This window comes from Canis lupus, chromosome 6, assembly GCF_048164855.1.
Source record: "Canis lupus baileyi chromosome 6, mCanLup2.hap1, whole genome shotgun sequence".
Classification (NCBI taxonomy): Eukaryota; Metazoa; Chordata; class Mammalia; order Carnivora; family Canidae; genus Canis; species Canis lupus.
Window position 1 is genome coordinate 37,375,819 of NC_132843.1, and position 22,409 is coordinate 37,398,227.

General features: G+C 43.8%; 1 long non-coding RNA gene across 15 annotated transcripts in view; it reads right to left on the reverse strand.

The window, feature by feature from the left end:
* Positions 1–6,443: 6,443 nt before the first annotated feature.
* Positions 6,444–22,409, reverse strand: part of LOC140635235 (uncharacterized) — a 54,332-nt gene continuing 38,366 nt past the window's right edge. For 3 of the 15 annotated variants that reach the window (XR_012032611.1, XR_012032614.1, XR_012032604.1), the window contains 4 exons: positions 19,411–19,538; positions 18,292–18,365; positions 7,734–7,984; positions 6,445–6,732 (listed from right to left, as the gene is read on the reverse strand). This is a non-coding gene — a long non-coding RNA (uncharacterized lncRNA). Of the gene's footprint in view, positions 6,733–7,733; positions 7,985–8,491; positions 8,790–8,892; positions 9,006–13,707; positions 13,848–16,836; positions 17,649–18,170; positions 18,366–19,410; positions 19,539–22,409 lie in introns of those variants that run through there. The other 12 variants (XR_012032609.1, XR_012032615.1, XR_012032601.1 and 9 more) reach the window with 11 other exon arrangements.

Sequence of the window (22,409 nt, forward strand, 5' to 3'; positions counted from 1 at the left end):
ATTGTCTTTACCATGGTCACTGCCATTTTCAAATCACCTTACATTTGCATGTGCTGTTAGTTGGTCCTTCCTGCTGTCACATGTCTACTCTGTCGGTCTCTCACAGCCCTTCCTTCGCATCTCCTTGCTGTTAGAGCAGTGTTTGTGAGCACCCCTCTCTTCAGCAGGGAAGCTCTATCCTCTGCAGCCCCACAGGGCCATGTGCCTGGATGTACACTATCAGCACACATAGCGAGAGATTTGTTCTACTCCTTGCTTGACTGCAAGTTCCCTGAAAGCAAGAACCTTTTTTTTTTCTTTCTTTCTTTCTTTCTTTCTTTCTTTCTTTCTTTCTTTCTTTCTTTCTTTCTTTCTTTCTTTCTTTCTTTCTTTCTTTCTTTCTTTCTTTCTTTCTTTCTTTCTTTCTTTCTTTCTTTCTTTTCTTTTTTTTTTTTTTACCTTGGCATCCCTGGCGTGCTCATTAAATGGCATCCTCAAGGGAGATGCTCACAAAATGGTTATTGAACTGAACATGGGCGGACATGTTGCTGGGGTTCCTTCCATTCCATGGAAGCCCAGCCAGGCCTGGAGTGAGCAGATCACACCCCGGGAGGCCAGAACTGAGGGTCCTTCCTGAGGGGGAGTGAGGGCAGGAGCTGGGAATGCTCCTAGGAGGCCAGACCTGGGCTAAATGACCTGATGTGCTCCCCATTCCTCTATAAGCATTAAAAAAGATGAAACAGGACTATAAGCACCAAGGCAAATGTTGTTGGGGAAAAGAACACAGAAGGGCAGCCAGTGGCATGTGGGGCCGAAGGGGCTGTCTCTCCTGTTCTGCCCCGATGTCGGCAAGGGCAGTAGGATTAAGCTGTCTAAATGTCTAGGAGACCCCAGACTTCCCCTTTGTTTCATTTGGCAAACGTCATTCCTACACCATCCACGCTTTTCTCTTCTTGAATCTCTGCTCTGCTTTGGGCTCCAGAGACCTTGAAATCTCAGGATCTTGGACCGAGGGCAGCTGTGACCCTGGAATGCACACATGATTCAATCCTCACAGGATAGAACGAAGCTGCATCTGAAGGGGTGTAGAATGGGGGGACAAGAAAGCTTTCAATGATCCTGGAAACCAGCACCCCATGATGGCCATCTGGAAACAGTTACTAATAAATGTGTGACAACAGGACACTGTGGGGGAGTTTATGATAAAAGTTCTGCTGAGAATGGCATCTTTGCCCAAGTCTCCCTCCCAAGCCCACCATCCCTCTGTTGCCCCATGTGCCTGGTGGTTGGAGGAGAGATGCCATGTGCTAAGTGATGACCATGCATGTGCCTGGGCAGTGGTGGGGAAGGTGGTTCAGATCATTTTTGGTCGTCATCATAAGAGTTGTAAAGAACAACCACACCAACAGGTTTGTAACAGCCTTCTTCTCCCCCCATTAATCTCGTGAGGTGGAGGAAAGGAGAGAGCTGGGTTCGCGCAGCAATGTGTGTGCATTACTGAATTAACCAGGCATGTAATTAGCGCTCAGGTGCTCAGCAGAGGAAGAACCACTCATGATTAGTCAAATTTAGCTTTAATGCCCTGAAGTTAGGAGAGCCTCATCACCCACAATCCCTAGAATCTGTTCTCTACTTACCCCCACTCCCGTGCTCATGGAATCTGATGTCTGGGACATTTGCTGATCTTTATGGAAATTCATGTAACTCTTCTGAGTGTTGTAAATCATGTTCTGACAAGGAAATTCTTTGATCCTGGTGCTTGGATCAAGGAGCTTGTGCGAGACGGTTTTGGGAGTAGTTGACCTTCCCTTCTATGTAAGAAGCTTTTGTGAATTATATAGAGATTAATGCTGTTATTAATTAAATGTCACTGGGCCCTTGGTTATGAAGCCATCTTTGTAGTCTGTGTGGGGAATTTGTCCACCGGATAATACCATGTTTCAACAAAGTACTTTTATTGTAAAAAGAGATGTGTGAGGTCTTAGATCGCAAAGATAGCTTAGAGATTGTCAGGATTCACTCCTTCATTTTGTAGGTGAGGAAACTGAGGCCCAAGTTGGGAAGCTGTTTGTTCAAGATCATGCAAGTAATGGTGAGTAGGACTTCTGGCTTTTAGCACCACGTGGCCTTTACTAGACTCCTTGAGAAGGATCTGATCCCACCCTGTTCTAGAAGACCCAATGTCCTGGAAGAGTTCATCATGTCAGCAAGCCTGATGAGGGACTAACACACCTGTGTGTGTGGAGGGTGAGGTCATCCTATGGAAGTGGGGTGTGGTGGGAGAGGAGAAATTGCTTTCTCCTCTGAATGGAGGTGTCTTGCTGTGCCTTAGGAGCTCAAAGGGAAGAATGTGAATGAGTAAAAATAATGCATGACAATTCATGCTTTATGTAAGGAGACCTTCTTATTCCCAAGTATGGGTGGCTGAACAGTTTAAGATGGAGGAGGGTGGCTATTCCATGCTGTTCAAATGATGTCTCCTAGAAAGAAGATAGAGGGCAGGTAGTGGAAGCAAGGACAGATAAACTATTCAGTTTTTGTACTACTTCATCGCTTTTGAACAAAAGGTACTAGGTCACTCCAGAAACCCAGCTAGAGTTTCATAAGCTGGCTACCCCATCATCTAAGTATGCTGTTCTGGCCTCAGTCTTTCTTTCCAGTCCAATTTCCTACCTCTTCCAGGTAGAAGAGATTTATCAACAGGCAAACCAATTAATCATCCCAGAGGATGACTTGGTTTTTTTGAATGCTCCTCACTAGCCTTGTCCAATTCAATGCTCATCTCTGCCATGAAGCCTTCCCCTACTAGCACCCTCATGGAAAGAACTACAGGAACCTGGTTTACAAGACTTTTCCAGGACATCAAATGGGTCCATATGGTTGCCTCTATGGGCAAGTGCTGCTAGCCAGAGAATGGCCATGTGGGAAGGCATGTGTGAAGGAAGGGGTAGGAGCAGAGAGGGATGAGAAAGATGGGGCTTAGGCTTGTCCCATGGCTCCAAGCCAGAACACAATTTTACCAGCTTCAGACATTTGAACTTGACTTAGAACTATACAAGTGTTGCCTCAAAAGGGTGGTGGTTGGTAGCAACAGGCTTATTCCTAGAGCATGGATATTCTTAATCATCTTTGTATTAATTTGCATGTGTTTATATGTTCACCTCTAAGGGGTTTAATACTCTTTCATGTGTGTTGGCTTATTTCCCTATTGGAATTACTCAGAATTGGAGTCCTCTAAGCTTTATGGGTCTGACCCAGCCTGCTGGTGCTCAGATTTTTTTTTTTATTTTGTGCATTGACATGGATTCTGCATGTCTTTACTATTGCCACCTCATCTCCTCTCATCTTTCTTGCCCTGAGCTTATAGGAGGTGATCTGACAATATCAGTGATGTAAGATTACCCGACCCTAAGTATAGTAATGCTGTGCATGCTCTCAAGCAGCCCACTGTGTCTGAAGTGTCCAGATTTAGAGTAGTTGCATTGCACTATCTCCTGAGTTCCTGGTGTTGGAACCATATCAGAAAATTTCAGTGAGCTCTAAGATACTCTGAACCCATCCACCCTGTTCCCCAGTTATAACCAGCAGCATCTAACCTGTTTTGCTTTTATGCAAAACCAAAACAACAGAGTTTCACACCACCTTAGGATAGGACACATCTCTGAGCCTCTGGTCTCTGAGTGGCATGTGCTGAAAGTTTATTGTTTGGGTACTCATTGATGGCCCTGGTCTCCCATTCTTGAATTTGCTCCTTTTGCTAAAACTCACTCTTTAATTAAAAACATCCTCTAGACACCGCGGCGGCTGCTCATTCCCCATTCAGCAGCAGCAAAGCTGCAAGAGGAGCGGGAAGGTTAAGGGAAAGCTAAGGCCCATAACTTAATTCCTGTGCATTAGCCCTGTCCTGCATTTGCCCTTTCCAATCTTGGCTTCTCTGCTAGTGAAACAAGCCGGATTAGTGCCTGATAAGAGAAGCTGGGGTCGTAATTACACCCTCTGCGATGGGGCAGCAGAGCCACCAAATAAATCCCTGGACAATTATTAAAATGGCCCAATGCATTACACAAATTAGAACAGGCTGGGACTTTTGGGGAGAAGGGAGGGGAGTGAAGACCCAGTATTTAAGTGTTCTTGTAAGCCATCTAAGATATTAATGTTGCAAAGCTCCTTATGAATATTTAAGAACATAAAATGGAGCTCGCTGCAGTCCCACATCACCACAGAAGCCTGTAATACAGTTGAGCCCACTTAAGAAGCCAGAGCCTGAGTCCACAGCAGATTGAAGGCAGATGAAGCTGGGCTGGTGCGTTTGCAAGGGAAATGCTCGTCACGGGCCAGTTTAATGATGTTGCATTATGTTCTCCTAGAAGAGGATTTAGTTAAAGACTCCAACTTTTGTGGGTGGGACTCCCTAGTGATCATTAACCCATTTCTCACTCCCCAGTGATTTCAGAAGATTGACGACATCCTTGACTGGATTTTAACGCAGAACCAATGAAGTCTTTATTTACCCACTTCATTCAAACCCAGGTGCAGAGAACCCTCTAGGAAGTGGAGTGGTGGGCCCTCTTGGCTCAGCAAACGGATTCCTCGGTGCTGTATTTGTGTCCCTTTGAAGCTGTTTCCTTGTGGGAGACAATGGACTCTACTTTGTTCTGAGGAATGAATGGAGTCCCTTGAATGAAAGGGAAGGGCTTCTTTGTCCAGTGAAGAATCACTCTTAGAAACCAAATTTGATGGCATCTTTCCCAGGATTGGACCTGGTGCATCCCTGTGTGGGGAATGGAGGGGTGGGCTTCTCTCCTATAGGTGGTTGGAGACACCGAGTCAGAGGGACTCAGGAGGAGAACTGTTGAGGAAGAACTTAGAGGTCTTGGTTCTGGCTTCAGCTCAGCCCATGGTCTTAATATTTGTCTCACTTTCGCCACCCATCAAATGGAAATAATATTCTTAGGCAACTCTGCCCATAAATGGAATAATAGACATGGATATACTTGAGAAGAAGGATATGTGATAGGTATGTGACTTGTATTGTTACTTCACCTATTTTTTCTTATATTTGCCAGTGGTTCTGCTTTTCCCACTTATTCTGCCTCCAGATAAAGGGAAAGAAGGAGATGATGCTCTTCATGCCTACTGATTACCCTTCCAGACACCTGGCCACCTCTTTTTAGGATTGGGACAACTCCGAGGCTCGAGGCCCTGTGACCTCGATAGCATCCTGCATCTGGGGTGGCCCATGAGAAAGCAGACAAGTGTTTGCCTCCATGGAGGGATCTGAGGGCACCAAAGAGGCTCCTTTACTGAGGAGTAATGTTGGACTGTCAGAGGAAAGGAGACTCCATCCTTCCTAGAACTTCAGGCCCCAGGGAGAGGGAAGGGAACACAGTATAAAAGGGAGATAGAGAACCTACACTGGTACAGGCTGTGGTAGGCCTGACCATGGAATGTTCTAGACTTTCAGGTCCTCTCTGCAGTCCAAGGGGAGAGCAGCACTTGTCCAGGCAGGTGCCAGCATTTCATATCTAAACAGTATCAGCGGCATACAGCAGGCCAGAAATTAACAGTTTTGAAGTGGAGTATGGTGCCCAGAGCCCTGCATTTTCTTGCTCCTACAGGTGTCCTGAGAACCCCTAGAGCTTCTTAGAGAACACTTTGAGAACCAATATTAGTGGCTATATGGAACAAGTGTCCTTCATTTGGGTGACCAGCATCTAAACTGGCTTTCCATTCTAGAGGAATATAGTTTTATTTATTTTTTATTTTTTAAAGATTTTATTTATTTATTCTTGGTAGATACACACACACACACACATATACACACAGACACACACACAGAGGCAGAGCCACAGGCAGAGGGAGAAGCAGTCTCCATGCTGGGAGCCTGATGCGAGACTCGATAACAGGACCCCAGCATTGCGCCCTGGGCCAAACCACTGAGATACCCAGGGATCCCCAGGAATATAGTTTTAGATCAGACTGATTTTATGGATACGGATGTACTTAACAAAGATGTTTGACTCAACATGTTAACTCAAGTATTTGGGACTTGTAATTATTTTCTTAGATGACTTACTGAAACCTGTACTCAACAATGACTTTAGGAATGAAAATAAGACACCAGAAAAATCTGATATAATGTAAAGACTAAAAAAATTAGGTAGATAAAAATTAGGTAGATGGACTTATCATATGCAACTTGCTCACTGTGCCCACTGTATTCCCTAAGAGGGGCCAGAAGATATTGCCAGGTCACTGAGAATGACCATGATCACTCACATCTTTGAAGAGAGCCGTAATGGCTCTTATCTTTATGTTGAGAGAGTACTGTAACTGAAATGAGATCCTTGATTTCCTTGGGGAATACTAGAATCCCCTGGGGAAGAGACCAAGGAGTGACATTTTAAAAACCTCTAGAGGCAAGGTGGTACATGTATTATTTAATGTTTTTAATTGCAACAGAATCCATGTGGGCTGGCTTAAGCAGAAAGGGATTTTATAAAAGGGTATTATGTGCCACCCAGGTTACACTGGGCAGAGGTGTGGCTAAAGAGCAGATCCTGGGGCTCTGGGCAGCCTTAGCAACAGCACTGCCCCTCAGCACTGGTAATCTCTGGCTGTCTTCACCGTGTACTTAACCAGATGTCAATTCCACTGCATTTGGCCTCCTCTTCATTTTGCTTCCTTCCAAATCCAATTTTCACACACGTCTGTCTGCTTTGTCAGATTCTAAGTCATGTACTTGCCACCCAACTGCAAGAGGATTTAGTAGGGTGAGAACTTTTAGTAGAGCACATTATCACACTGTTACACGCTTTGTTTCCATTGACAAGGAAGATGTGGAGGGTGGCTCTTGGATGCACAGTGAATAGGGTCTAACAATACAAACTTCCATAAGAGGCAGCAGGCCAGTGTGCTAATTAAACCAGCCTACGCCCGTAGCTACCTTTGGGATGGCTAAATGACCGTGAAGTCTTTTGCACTGAAATAGATGGATAGTTTCTAAGAACTTTCTTGGTTCATGTAATCAGAACAAACAACAAACACTGGGCCTAAGGAACAAAAGCCTTTTTTGAGTCACCTAGTGTGGGGAACCACTGCTTCTCATCCAATTCCTAAACTTGAGCCATAGACCCAGAGCCTAGACACCTTTGGAGAAGGATCTGCAATTACACCACAAGTATATACTGTAAATCCAACTCCTGGCTATCTTCAAAGAGATCCAGAGCCTTTTGTCAAGGTAACAGTGACTGGATGGAACAGGACACATCTATACTTTTTAGATTTTTCATTGGCTCTGAGCTAATTGTTGGGGATACTGGGACATACTGGGAGCTAGAGGACAAACGAAATTTTGACATCATAGTTGGCCTAGTGAATCCCCAAATACATTCCATGTTATTTTCTCAGTTCCTGACTGTAAGGTTGGAATAGATATATTCAATACCAGGCAGAATTATTATATTGATTCCATTATGGGTTTCTTTGTTAGAAAGTGCCAAATGCAAGACATGAACCCAAAGTAATACCCTATCCTTGGGCGAAATCATTATAACCAACACAGACTCAAAAGGTGCAGGTGTGGTGATTCCTATCACAACCCCATTGAAATCCCTTATTTCTCTACTGTGGAAAATGGCTATATCTTGGAGAATGACAGTAGATTATTATAAACATGATGAAATGGCCTCCAATTACAGCCACTCCAGATATGGCTGCCTCACTGGAGAAAATACCAAGCCCCTGATACTCACTCCACAGCTCTTTAGATGACTGATACTTTTTAAAAATTCAGTTCCAATAAGAAGACACAGTTGGCTTTCACCAAACAAGGACTGCAGTACACTTTATTGCTTCAACTTTCCATCTCCTTGTCACAGTGTAGTTCACAGAGGCATTTAATCATCTCTTCATCCTACAAGTCATCAGGTTGATTCAGTGTACTGTAGATACCTGAGTAAATCCACGACTGCCAGGAGATTGAATTCCATGCAAATAGAGGTACCTAATGATCAGGAAACAATTTTTTTATTTCTCTAATAATTTTAATATCTTTTGCAATAAAGAGAAAATTTTAAGTAAAATTTAATATAATTTAAATCAGTACTTTGTTACTATTTTGTTTTTCCACTTACTGTAATTATATATGCATTCATATGTGTGGACATTGCCAGTTTTCACTTCAACCTAAAATGCCATAATGTACTTAGCTTTACTGTCCCATTAGAGCTTAGTTGTTACTGTTTTTCTCTGGATTCTAAGCACCGTTGGTATAAATATCTTCATATAAATTGCTTTTTTTTTTTTTTTTTTTGGTTTGGGTTATTTCCTCAGGGTATATTCCCTAAAGTGGAATTACTATGTCAAAGGGTATGAACAGTTTTATAGCTTATGTTACGTCTTGCCCTCTTGCTCTCTAGACAGATTGAACCAATTTACAATGCTACTGACAGTCCATAGTCATGTTCTTCCCCACAGTCCACCCAACTGGATTTTATGTTTTATTTATCTTAGTTAATGTAATGTCATGTAGAGATATCTTAAAGTGTTAATATGCACTTTTAAAAATTGTTAGAAGGTCTGTGCATCACATGATGTGACATCATTTTTGCCATTTTACAGTTTGTTCATATTATTCTGTTTCCCTGGCAAGTTTGGAAGCCTGTCAGTGGTAGACACTGTCCAATATCCATGTGTCTATCCATTTGTTCCTCATTTATTGATTCTTTATTATGTTCCAGTCCAGACCCTGTGCTAGGTTTGAGGGATCCTGGGAAATAAGATGTAGTCCTTACCCCCAAGGGGCTCTCCTGTAGTTGAAGAGAAGAACAAGATTAGTGGTTATGATTAAATGTGACTTAAAATGTGCACATAGTGCTAATGGGGTTCAGAAGAAGAACACAAAGGGTTTACCTAAGTTGTCCTTAGGGGAACCATGCTGTATTCAGATACTCGATCTCCAGAGAGGGTGAATCCAGCTTCAGAAGGAAAGTGAATTTAGCCAGGAGAGAAAGACGTATTATACTCTTCAAAAAGAGAGAGCAGCATATGTAAAAAAGGACATGGGGAAGTAAGAGTATTATGTGACCTTCAAGAAGAGAATAAGCAGGGGCATGTTGGGAGAAAGGCTTTAAAAATTAGGTGAGTCTGGTAAGATATTTTGGCTTCAAATAATAGAAAACTTTTCTTTTCTTTTTTAAAATATTTTTTAATTAGAGTTCGATTTGCCAACATATAGTGTAACACCCAGTGCTCATCCCGTCAAGTGCCCCTCTCAGTGCCCGTCACCCAGTCACCCCATCCCCCCCACCCACTTCCCCTTCCTCTACCCCTTGTTCGTTTCCCAGGGTTAGGAGTCTCTCATGTTCTTTCACTCTCTCTGATTTTTCCCACTCATTTTCTCTCCTTTCCCCTATAATCCCTTTCACTATTTTTTATATTCCCCATATGAATGAGACCATATAATGTTTGTCCTTCTCTGATAGACTTACTTCACTCAGCATAATACCCTCCAGTTCCATCCACGTTGAAGCAAATGCTTTAACTAACTGAGACTGTGAGATAAATTTGTATTTAATCAAGAGAGGAGTTCTGAAGTAGGGCTTCTCCTCCGCTGGCTAATTTTATGCCTGACAGTGTCATTAAGAACTCAAGTTCTTTCTATTTTTCTGCCTTGCCATCCTCGTGGACTTCCTTCCTCGTTACCAGATAGCAGCATCCCTGTTCACGGCAACATTTGTAGATGGAACAATGTGGGTAGAAGAAAAGAAACTGTCTCTTCCTTGTGTCTCTTCTTAAAAACAAAGAAAGCTTTCCCAGAAACTCCATGGAGGACTTGCACCTCCTCTGTGCATACATTTTTCCCCTTCACTTGTTTTTCTGTGGAATCCTTTGTTCCAGGAACTCGGTATTGATATTGACATCTCACTGATCTCAGCATATACATAGTATACATAGTAAGGAGACTTGGATGGCCAGTGCCAGCACTGATCATGAGACCACCTTGAAGACATGAGGAATGTGGCTGGTAGCACATACCAGGATCCTATTGAAAGCACCCAGATCCTGTATTTTCCTATAAAACCCCTCATCCTTTTACCCTGGGCAAGCCTGAAGGCATGAGTCTGATGCAGTCTCCTTTACCTGGCAAAGTTGTAAAGTTCCTCTTTCAAAAGGAAAAACAAGCTCCTACAAGGAAAATGGCATTATAAGGAGTGGTTTAGATTTTTTGTTTTTTTTTAGGACTTACTTACAAATTGAGATAGGATCATTTTCTTTGAGAATTGAAATGGATCGGAAAAAGAGTTTAGTTAGCAAAGAAGAATGGAGAAAGGAATTGGATAGACAGCCATCTATAATTGCTGTATTAGGGAACTAATATTTGTATCCTCTATAGGCCTGATTGATTCACTAATTGTCACTTCTGAATTATTTCCTATGGAGACTTTATCATTAATCAGACTAGAGAGTCCCTGTAGTGATTGGAGAGTCCTTCTTCTGCCCACTTGTCCCTAGTAAGACAGTGGAAAAGAGATGAGAAGTCATCAAAGAAATATTCATTGCATGTTTACTATGTGCCAGACAGAGTGCTAGGTGTCATGGATACAGAGCAGAATAAGATGCAGCACCTCATCCTTGTTCCCATGGAGCTTATATTGGGGTTTGGGGCTGTCATGAATCAATTAGAGCTCTCATTTATTGAGTATCTGCTATGTTCTACCTAAGAACTTTGCCTAATATTAATTTCTATGGCTACCCTTATTTGTGTCCCTCATTTGAAAAGTGAACCTCAGGATTAGGTGCTTTTTTCAAGTAGCCACAGCTAGCAAGGGTGAGAGCTGGAACTCACACTGTGGTCTGCTGACTCAGTGCTCACTCTCTTAACTGCTCTGTTGTCATCTTCCTGTCCTTAACCTAAACACCAAACTGCCCTGAATTCCCAGAAGAATGCTATGCTCCTCTTATCAGGGGTACATTGCAGAAGTGCAATGTGAGCTGAATTGTGGAGGGCCAGAGGAGAAACCAGGTGAACAAGGTTGCCAAGGCCTCTTGGCATGGGGAAGAACCTGTGTAAAGGCACGGAGGCATGGGTCTGCTGGGAGGTGGGGTACATTAGCAGCTGGGGTTGAAGTGGTAGGACGGACCAGCTGGAGACAGGCTTGTATCCTATGCTGAGAGGTTTAGATTTGTCTCATGGATGTCTTCTGGAGTTTTTGAAGCAAAGTTGGATCTACAAAGACCAACTTGGTAGCATTGTGGAATATGAGTTTGAAGGCGGAGAAGATCCAAGGAAACAAGTTAAAAAGCTATTGTGTGAACCAGGTGAGGGCTAATTACAGAGAACAGCGGAGTAACTGAAAAGATGTTTTAGAGGTAGGATCAAGAGGATTTGGTGATTGATGAGATTTTGGGGTATAAGAAAAAGATTTGAGGATGACTGCTATATACCTAGCTTGGGCAATTAGATGGATAGTGACACTGTATATTCAAGAATCCCTGTATTGTGGGTGACAAAAACCCAACTCATTAACTGAAGCAGGGAGAAATGTAAAGATGCTTGTTCCTGGGGAGAAATTGATGAAGCTCCAAGAGTTGAGGGGAAGAGATGTGGGAACCAAGGTCTCAATACCTCTAAAACCTGATGTCTCATCTTTGCCTATCTCTGCTCAGCATTTCCACTCATCAGCAAAGATGACTAATAGCTCCATATGTTTCCCTCATCTTTGCAACCCCATTGGAAAGACACCTCCTCTCACTCACAGGCCTGCTTGAGTCACGGGTTTACCCTAGGGCCATCTCTGTATCCAGGGAAATGAGGTTCTGTGGTGGCCAGGCCAGGACCAACTGCTCAGTCCTGTGGCCAGAAGAAAGGAGACGGTGCAGAATGTACTGGGCAGTCCCAGATGATTCCCATTATAGCTCACTTGAGAAGCTATTGACCAAAAGAGAAGGCAGTAGGGAAACAGGCATTAAATGGCTTTCAATCCAGTTCTGATTTGGATGTGTGGGATTCACAGCATCACACTACCTCCAAACACCATAATAATTTATAGAAATCAACATGCTAGTGAGACAAGGAGCCTGACAGACAGCAGATGGCTCCCACATAGAAAGGCTAATCAATCCCGACAAACAACAGCCATCATAAAAGAGTGGAACGTACACAGCATGCACACACATCTGAATGGCTCAGAGACAAAGGCTTCTGCTCAGTCTAGTCAGGGGAGGGAAACAGCCTCTATTAAGGCAATGTTGTGGGAAAGCCTGGGTATTTCAGGCCCTCTCTCCCTGACCTTACCTCTCACCACTCACCCACACAGATCTCTGTTCTACTTGCACTTGGCTCTTCACTTTCCCACCTCTGTGCCCTTATCTTATTCCTTTCCCCCTGCCTGGGATGCCCTGACATCTCCTGTTTCTGTCCCTTGAGAACTGACCCAGGCCTCAAGGTCAGTGCAAACCCTCTCTACCTAAAGACTTGTATAGTTAATTCTTCGTGGATGTGTTTGTGACTAATTTTCCTTGCTAGATTAACTAGATTGCAAGCTTCCTGAGGACAGGTGACATGCCTTACATATCCCTGCATATCCAGGGCATCTGGCACAGGACTGTGAACTCCATTTTTAATGAAGATTCATTAATTCACTTCCAGTGTTGAAGTAGAGGAAGTCACATTTCTTAAGAGATAGAAAAAATATTTGCAGCACACAGAAAAAGATTAATCACACTAATGTATTAAGATAGGCCTTTGCAGATGGATAATATGGTACAAGAAATCCAATAGAGAAACAAGCAAAGAAAATTAACAAGAAATTTACAGAACAGCCCACACTTATTAAAAAAGTCAACTTTATTAGCTATCAAAGAGATAAATAATTTATTGCTTATCAAGTTGGAAAAGATATAAAAATGGATTCTACAATGTTAGTAGGAGCATAATGAAACAGATACACATTGGACACACTGGAACTACACGTGGCTACAGCTTTTCTGGAGGTGATGTTGGCAATTTTTATTAAGTCTTATAAATGTCCATACTTTACAAATGTGTAATTCTGCTTCTAGAGTTTTATTCTAAGAATGTAACTGGTATGATGGTGAATGACCTGGCTGATTCTTACTTATTTTGGTGTCAAGAGTCAGTCCCAGAAAGAGAAGTAGAATTTATATAATTCTTTCCCATTTGCCTGACTTGTCAAAACCTAAAAAAAGTCCCTGACTAATTTCCTTTTTAAAAAGTCTTAACAATGGATTGATACCTGCTGGAATATGGTGACCAGCTTCCTTTCTATTGGCAGAGGATATTCTACTTTCCCTGGAAGACCTACAGCCAGGATCTTTTGCTTTAATCTAAGTTTCTGCTGTGAACCTTCCCATTGCAATCATGTAGCTTCCATCATTTTCTGATTACTTCTTTAGTCCTGGGGGTCTTTGGGAGATCTGATACACTGTTTTAGAGGATGACCTAGTTGGTGGAGTATGGATGGAAGAAGTAACCTCATTTTATTATTGATCAGGTTGCTTAAGCTCTGAAAACACATCCATCCATCTATCTATACAAATACCTATCCAACCATCCATCCTTCCATACACCCACCCATCCATCCAAACAACCCTCTCTCCCTCACATATTGATTGAGCACATGCTATCTGCCAGGAACTGTGCTGGGTGTTGGGTGCTAGATTTACACAGATCATAGGCACAGTCCCTACCACTAAGTTACTCACAATTCAGGAACGTGATAGACTAGGAGAGAAACAGTTCATTGTTTCTTCAACACACACAAAGTGCTCTGGAGCATGGAGGTGGGGTGTCTAACCAGATGGACAGCCTGAATATAGGTTTTCAAAGTTTCTCTGAGTTAACCCTGTTATAGAGAAAAGAGAAAGGGACATTTCAGAGAGGGGGTGGGGAGAGAGAGTGAGAGATCCTCATGTTTAAGGTCTAGAACCAAGAGGAAACAGGGAGCACTGGAGGAAGTATAGGGAATTTGGCATGACTATGGGGTTTGGTGGTTCAGGAAAGGGATAGATCTGGAAAGGGAAGGAGGTATGAGAACATAAAGGTCTTGTTGGAAATGCCTAGGAGTTTAAGCCTCATGTGGGGGGCAAGGGGAACATTGAAAAGTTAAAGGGAGGGACATTTTAAGTATTTTGAAAAATCAGGCTGGAAGCAAGGAGTGGATGGATTGGAGGGGTGAGAGGCAGTTGGGAGATGATCGCAGGGATCCAGAGAATAAAAATATGTTACAAAGGCCCAATTGACAGGACTCAGGAGCAGGAGTGCATGGGGTGAGAGATGGTACCAGGGGTGAGGGAGGGTATCAAGGACATTGCAGGGATGAGGGGTGAGGAGGCATTAGCAAAAACTGACAGGATTCTGGTGTAAGCTGGCCAGTCTAGATTTAGAAGTCATGAAGGCAGGGAAAGTGATTTATTTCCTTGCCCCATTTCCCATGGAAGCCTACTGAGCAACCAGCCCCATCACCCTTCTTTTCTTCTTCTAGTCTGTGTCTTGGAGCCCTTGGGACATGGCTGCCATGGGTAGCCCAGACAGTCCTGTGGCCGGGGGTCAGCATTCACACAACTTCCTGGACCACACACGTGGCTTTCCTAACAGCAATTTCCCAGTCTGGTCTCAGGGATGGGCAGCTGGGGAGCCTTGTCCCTGGTGAGAAGATTCCTGAACACAGTCTATTCTTTATCCCACAAAATTTTATTGAGGGAGAGTCTCCTCCGTACTCAGCATAGAGCAAGGCACTATGTAAAATGGATGTCTTAGATACTGATTGCACTTTTTATCCAACTTTCAAGGCCCAGCTTAGATGACACCTGTCCTACAAAGTCTTTCTTATGTTCTCAACCCTGTCCTGGGTTCCCATGGTTAGACCTCTATTACATTCCATTTGAATCATCAATATTTGTTCATGGATCTATCCCTTTGAATAGGCTGGGAATTCCCTAGGGCCATATTCCCCTTGCCCCCTCTTGCATATGCCTACCCAGTCCCCATCTTCACTCTTCCTCATCACTTAGCATTTTTGGACAGTGCTTGATATATAGTCGTTGTTGGACTTCCTACTTCTCTGGTGGGGTAGCACCATTGTTCTTCATCAGCCACGAACAGCTGCTAACATTGTTGGGGGTCAGACATGAAAATTCCTCCAGGTTTTTAAAAGCTTATAGCTGGGGCCTGAAGCTCTTAACGCTCTGCTAGCTACCCAATTTCTTCAGATTGGTCTGGTCTGTTTGAGGGAAGGCATTTTGGCCTGGAAACGTGATGCTTCGAGGACGCCATAGGAATCAAAACACCCAGCTTACCGCTTGGGAATGGGACTTGTGCCTTTAAGACCTGTCTTGGGAAATCAGCCTGAGCAACATAATTGCAATGAAATTACCCCAGATCACACCCACACATTCATTATGAGATTCCTTATTGACACCTTGACAATTTGTTTTAGAAGACGTTATTACATATTCCTCCCTCTGGAATAGATACAGATGCATATAGACATATGAGCCCACACATAATGTATATGCATATCGGTGCGTTTTTATTATATAATTATACGAGGCTATCAATCAGTTTTCATTTGGAACTCTTTGCATTTATAGTTCAGGAAGTTATTTAAAATCAGGAGGTGGAGAAGAGAGCCTAGAAGAACTGCAGAAAGAGAGTTGCATTGGGTAAGCAGTGAGCAGGTCTTTGCTATTTGGGAGCTGCAGTGCTTCCCCCCACTCCTCCTTCCTTCACTAGACCGCATATTGCTACCAGTAGGGACTCAGTCCTAGGCAGCACCCACAGTAGGAGGTATCAGTTGAACGACTCCGAGGGGGAACCTCTTCAGGGTCATAAGGTGCCATCTTTGGCTCCTGTAGATCCTTCTGTCGGGTTTGGGGAAGGCTCATGGTCACACTGATTTGCATACAATGGTAAAAGGGCACTTAGGTGACAATCAGACTTGTATACTCCCCGAGGTCCATGAAGATCAAGCAAAATACCTTAGAGCAGGGTTTTGCAACCTTTTAAGGTCGTGACGTACAAGAAAACAAGAATATTTGTACTGCACATTAAAAGAAACCATTGGGAATTTGGGGTTCTATTTGGGGCTGAGGGGAAAAAGGTCATTCCATTTTCTGTATATTCTACAAGATAAAAAATAAAGTATAGTATATCAGGAAAGACAATATATGTTGAATTAGGATAAACCATCTTCCCAGTTCTAATAAGAAACTTGAGCTTGCTTCTTTCCATGAATATAACTGTTTTATATCAGGGATTATGGTTGAAATGGCTACGCACATGCCTGATCAAGGCTCTTTTACTGATGATCTCTATAGATTCTTGGTAGTCACCCTTGATAAGAAACTTTGTTTGCACAAGCGAGTGATAAAAAATTTAAAGCCATTTTTATCACCATTAAAGATTCATAACAGTTGAAATTATATGTAAAGTATTTAACAGCCTTCCTTTTCTTTCATTGACAAATGTAGTGTTGAAAGTTTTTGTGATGAGGCGGATGGGTTTCAAGTTCAACTGAACTCATTCACATCAAGGAGTCAGAAGAGTGACGGCATTTTGGCTCATAGAATGTGGATGTGATTGATGTTGGAGCATCACTCTGTGGCTGGCTTGGATGACACTTGAAAGACACCGCAGAGAGACAAAAGTATATGACATCTATGAATTCAATCTAGGGGCATTGCCACTATGCCTGCCATTTAAACCTGCCCAGCTTCTCTGCCCCTTTTCTCTTCTGGTTGTTGCCTGTTGGGCTGCAACCAATGTGCCCTTTGCCGCCTGAGTTGCTCCAGCAGCTCATCGGATTTTGCATCTCTATGATGATGGCCAGTGGGCTTGCAGCTGGCTGCTGCAGTAGGTGTCCAGGTGGTAAGTCTCTTCTAGGTCATTTTCACTGCAACTCTCAAGAGCAGCATGAGGGCAGATCCCACTTGTCCTGCTCACCGTCTGGGGGAACCATAGCATATGCTGTCACACCCTTCCTCCTTTGGGTGGCCTTCTGAGGAGGTTGCTTGTGGCCACCATAGACCATCCCCATGCCCTGTGTCTGCTCCAGGCCCTGCCCTGCTAACTGCCTCCTTAAATTTTCTGCACATTATCCCCAGGCCTTTGCTCACACTTCGTTCCTTTCCGGAGTGTTTTCTCATCTTCTGTCCTCATTGTTAAACTTTCTCTGATCTATAAAGTCCAGCTCAAGCCCTTCTCCCTCACCGAACCCTATCTGACTAATGTGTCCCACAGAGACCCACCTTCCTTAAACTTCTAGAATCTGTGCTCAGGCCTGATCTGTGCCTTGAACTTATAGTAATTTGTGCCACTCTTTAAAATCTAAACGTGCTCTTGTCTCGGCTAGACAGTGAGCACACCTGTGGGGCTAGTGTCTCAGAGGCGTCGATCACATGATTCTAGAATACATTGTCCCTTGTTCATTCCTGCATGCAGTGCCTCGCGCATAGTAGGTGCTCATTCATACTATCTCAGTGATTGATAGGAAGTGACTTATGCCCAGTAAGGATGATTCATAATGATGCAGAGTAACAAAGTCCATCAAAAGTAATGATTTTCAGCTCCAACATTTTGTGCATTCTGGGAATACCAACAATTTCTATTACAACTGACAGAATGTGCCCATGTTCTTTTTCTCCTCCTGTTGAATAGTCAAACAAGTGCTCAATTACATTTAATATTAAAGGCTCATTAGCATTTTAAAAATTCCCTTTACCAGCCGGCCCAGCATTTTCATTTGGTCCAAGGGGCATTTCGGCTGTGAGGGAGGGCTGCAGAGATGCAGGCTATTTTTGCATGGAGTGAACCCTCTCTGCCCAGGCTTTGCCAGTCCAGTAGTGGGCCAAAGTGTGGGGCTGAGGAGGTGAGGGTTAACAGCCAAGTTAGAGACCTGCTAGGTCGCTGAGCTTAGAGTTCAGAACCCTAGTTTGCCCGGGTGCCTGTTTTGTTTTTTTCTTAATTTAAGTTTGTGATTGACTTATTATGTGCACTGGCACTTTTAAGAGATTCGAATAAAACACAGTGAGAGTTCAGAACAAATGTAAATGGCCTCAAAGAAAAGGGAGGGGAAAACCGGCGATAATCTTTTTTAATGGCTGTAAAATGTGGGAAGGATAGATCATGAGCTCTCTGCATGGGGCCCTCGTCTGATCTCAATCCAGTATTGTAATTTAGACATGACTTTTTATTTAATTTCTGACTGAGAAAGGGAAATTAGAAAACAGCATTATCTCAGCTGCTTCGTTATAATGAACAATATTTCACAGTGCCAGCCCTGGAGTTACCTTCAGAACTTCTTTTATGAGGCGGATGTTGACTTGGGTTCTAGGAGAGCTTGAATTTTCCCACACACTGGTTGCTAGAGGAGTAAAAACGCAAGTACAGGTTTTAATTAGAAGCTGGTTTAAGGCTCAGGCAGCCCACAGGTTTGCAGGTAGGGGGAGGGAACAGCAAGATAATAACCCGAGGTGCTGGAAGACACTGAAGCCTGGAGTAGGCTGCCCTGGACTTCCTTACCTGTAAGTAACGGTCCCTTTCTATCTCCCAACCATGTTTATTTATTTAATTTTTAAATCAGGGGGATTTACCCAATCTGTAATTAACCCTTGCATCTGGTCCAAGCAGTTCTGCCTTCCGCCCCTTCCACTCCCTGCTCCTGGCCACTAAATACATAATGGTCTGATAAATATTTAAGCAGTGATGAGGGAGATAATGCAAGTGATCCATTAGAGCCGCCCGCCTGGGCTGGCACTGCGGGAAGACGGCGGTGTTACTGTGGGGGCAGTGAGTGCTAAGACCCTGGGCTGAGCAGCAGGCTTGCTGAGCACCCAGGGCCCTGAGCGCCAAGCCCGGCTGGGGGGCAGCGAGACATGGGAGGCCCCAGGAGCCTTTTCTCCCATGTTCCCTTCTTGAGCACGGGTCCCTGCACCATGGGTTAGCTTCACTGCTGAGTGGAATGGGACCCAACCCATATTCTGGAAGCAGGGGGATGGCATGGCAGCAGATGTCCCCTGTCCCCACTGTGGCCGCTGGGACCTTGGGGACAGCCTGCTGCTAAGCTCTACAACCAGGGTCACCACGGTCCCAGTTTGCATATGACGGTTCCAGGTTGTGCTAGCTGTCTGGCATCATCACTAATCGTGCCCTCTTTGACTTTCGAGTGTCTCGATTTGGACGCTAAGGCAAGTGGTCACCCTAACCACGACCTTCTAATAACATGCTTCAGAATGATGAGCGGAGGCTAGAAATCATGGTGGTAACGCCCCTCATATAAGGTGCATGAACCCCAGCCATCTGTGTGAGTCAGAAACCCGAGGCTCAGCTACACGAGCCCTTCACTGGGCGCAAGTGCCCTCCTCCCCCATTGCGCCTCTTGGCTTCTCCTAACACCTCTTGCCCCTCACCTGTGTCTCTCTTGGCTCATTGCAATCTCCCCCCTGATTCTCATGTTGGCCAACACATTTCATTCCTTCAGTGAGGGTCTGATCTATCATGGTATCCGTCATGGTTCCCAGCTCAGTGCTGACCACATCTGTGGAATGAATTAATCAATCGTGATTATTTGTGATTGCATTAAATCTCTCATTATCTCAGAAGGTGAACTTGGGCTTTTTTTTCAGTCCCCCTTTATCCAGGGTAACATTCATATGCCCAAATACACATCCACATAAAACTTTCCTTTATACACACAAAAACATCTCAAAATAACCACATACGAAAACACAATACTTGCAGTGAACTCCTTCTATACCTCCTCTCCATCCTTGGAAGATAGATCAAGTTCCCCATTTTTAATGACTCCATCTCCACTAGGCGTCTCTTGTTTCCCCTCCTTGGAATTAGGAGTAGAGGGTCAAAAGTTCAGGATGGTCCCTATTTCCCACTCAGATAATCCTTTCTTTTCCCTTCCTCCGTTTCATTCAGCTCGCCATTCATTTCTTCACTTACTAACTCCTCAATAATCCTTTCTCCACACTGTGTGCTGGGCTAGCCTGATTCCTGGGTGACCTGGGACAAGCCCTTCTGAGACTCGTTTCCTCATGACCAGAGGGAGTTGAGTGTTACATTGCTGGCTTCAGATACACCACCCAGAGCATTCCTTGTGGACAGAGTGACATACATCTAGGTATCTCCCTCCTTCCAGCTCCCAGGGGGCAAATCTAGAGCGTGAGGAGGGACAGGGCCTTCAGGGACTTCACACCCTGCAGCCTATTTGTGCTTGGCTTTCCCTCCAGCCTTGGCCCCTGGGTTGGCCTGTGACTAATGCCCCCGAGCTTTGCTCCTCTAGGGAGCGGCCTTGGCCAGAGCCCAGCCGTCCAGCATTCCAGGGTTATGAGCCTGTGTGGCCTTGAGGCCAGCTCCCTCCCTATGGCAGTGCCCTTGGTGAGGGGGTTACTTCAGTGCCAGTTCCTAAGGGGCCCCACTTCTCAGAAGTGAACCCACCTGGACACACAGGTCTTCATGCCTTGCCAGACATTCAGAAGTTTACCTGTCTGCTGGTCCTGTCCTCACTGCTAGCCAGAATATCATTATTCACACGTGTACACGCACATGCACACACACACACACACACACACACACAGATACATACATATATATGCACAGTATACATGCATTAATATATGCATGTGGTTTGCAAAAACAGTTCACAAAATCAACACATTTGCACACATATCAATTTATGTACACACACAATTTGTACACATATATGCACATACAGATCCAACATACACATGAGCATAGGTACCCTAAAATATTAGAAAACATGAGATAGACACCGGTCTTCCAACATCTGCAGGATGCTCACACGTGAAGCACTTTGTGACATGCCATGTGACTAGAAGGCATGGAAGTGTACATGTGTGTGCAGATAAGCACACCCTGAACTTAACAGGTACATACATTTCCTCTCTGTCTTTATTATTTTATTTTATTTTATTTTATTTTATTTTATTTTATTTTATATTTTATTTTTTTATTCATGAGAGACACACACACACAGAGAGATGCAGAGACATAGGCAGAGGGAGAAGCAGGCTCCATGCAGGGAGCCCGACGTGGGACTCGATCCCAGGACCCCAGGATCACGCCCCAGTCTGAAGGCAGGCGCCAAACCGCTGAGCCACCCAGGGATCCTCAGACTTTTTTTTTTTTGAAGCAGTTTTAGGTTCACAGCAAAACTCACTGGAATGTACAGAGATTTCCCATATGCCCCCATTACCCCCACCAGAGTGGGACATTTGTTGCAGTGAATGAATCCACAGTGACACATCATTATCACCCGAAGTCCACAGTTCACATTAGGGCTCACTCTTGGTGGTGTACATTCTATGGGTTTGGACACATGTATAATGACATGTATCCGCCATTAGAATATCACGCAGAGTAGTTTCACTGCCCTAAACATTTTCGGTGCTCCGTCTACTGTTCCCTCCCTGCCAACCCTTGGCAACCACCGATCTTTTGACTGTCACCATAATTTTGCCTTCTCCCATATGTCAAGTAGTTGGAATCAAACAGTATGTAGCCTTTTCAAATTGGCTTCTTTCACTTAGTATCATGCGTTTAAGGATCCTCATGTCTTTTTATGGCTTGAAAGTTCATTTCTTTTTGGTGTCTAATATTTCATTTGTCCGAAGTACCCAGTTTGTTTATCCATTCAACTACTGGAGGACATCCTGGTTGCTTCTGAATTTTGATAATTAAGAATAAGCTGCTATAAACTTCCATGTAAAAGCTTTTGTGTGGATTTCAATTCCTTTAGGTCAATACCAAGAAGTGTGATTACAGGATTATATGGTAAGAGTGTGTTTGGTTTTGCAAGAAACTGCCAAACTGTCTTCCAAGGGGCTGTACCATTTTGTGTTTCCATCAGCAATGAATGAAGGTTCTTGTTGCTCCACATCCTTGGAGGCATTTGATGTCAGTGTTCTGAATTTTGACTATTCTAATCTGTGTGTACTGGTATCTTGTTTTAAATTGCGTTTCTTTGATGAAACATCTTTTCAGATGCTTTTTTGCCATCTGTTTATCTTCTTTGGTGAGGTGTTTGTTAAGGCCTTTGGCCCATTTTTTAAGAAATCAGTTTCTTTTTTACAGTTGAATTTTAAGAGTTCTTTGTACATTTTAGGTAACCATCTTTTATCAAATGTGCCTTTTGCAGACATTTTCTCCCACTCTGTGGCTGGCTGGTCTTCTCATTCTCTTGACACTATCTTTCACAGAGCAGAGGTTCTTAATTTAAATGCTATCCAGCTCATCAATTATTTCTTTCATGGCTTATGTCTTTGGTGTTCTATCTAAAAAGTCATTGCTGGGGTGCCTGGGTGGCTTAGTTGGTTAAGCATCTGATTTTGGCTCAGGGCATTATCTCAGGGTCCTGGGATCAGCCTCACATCGGGCT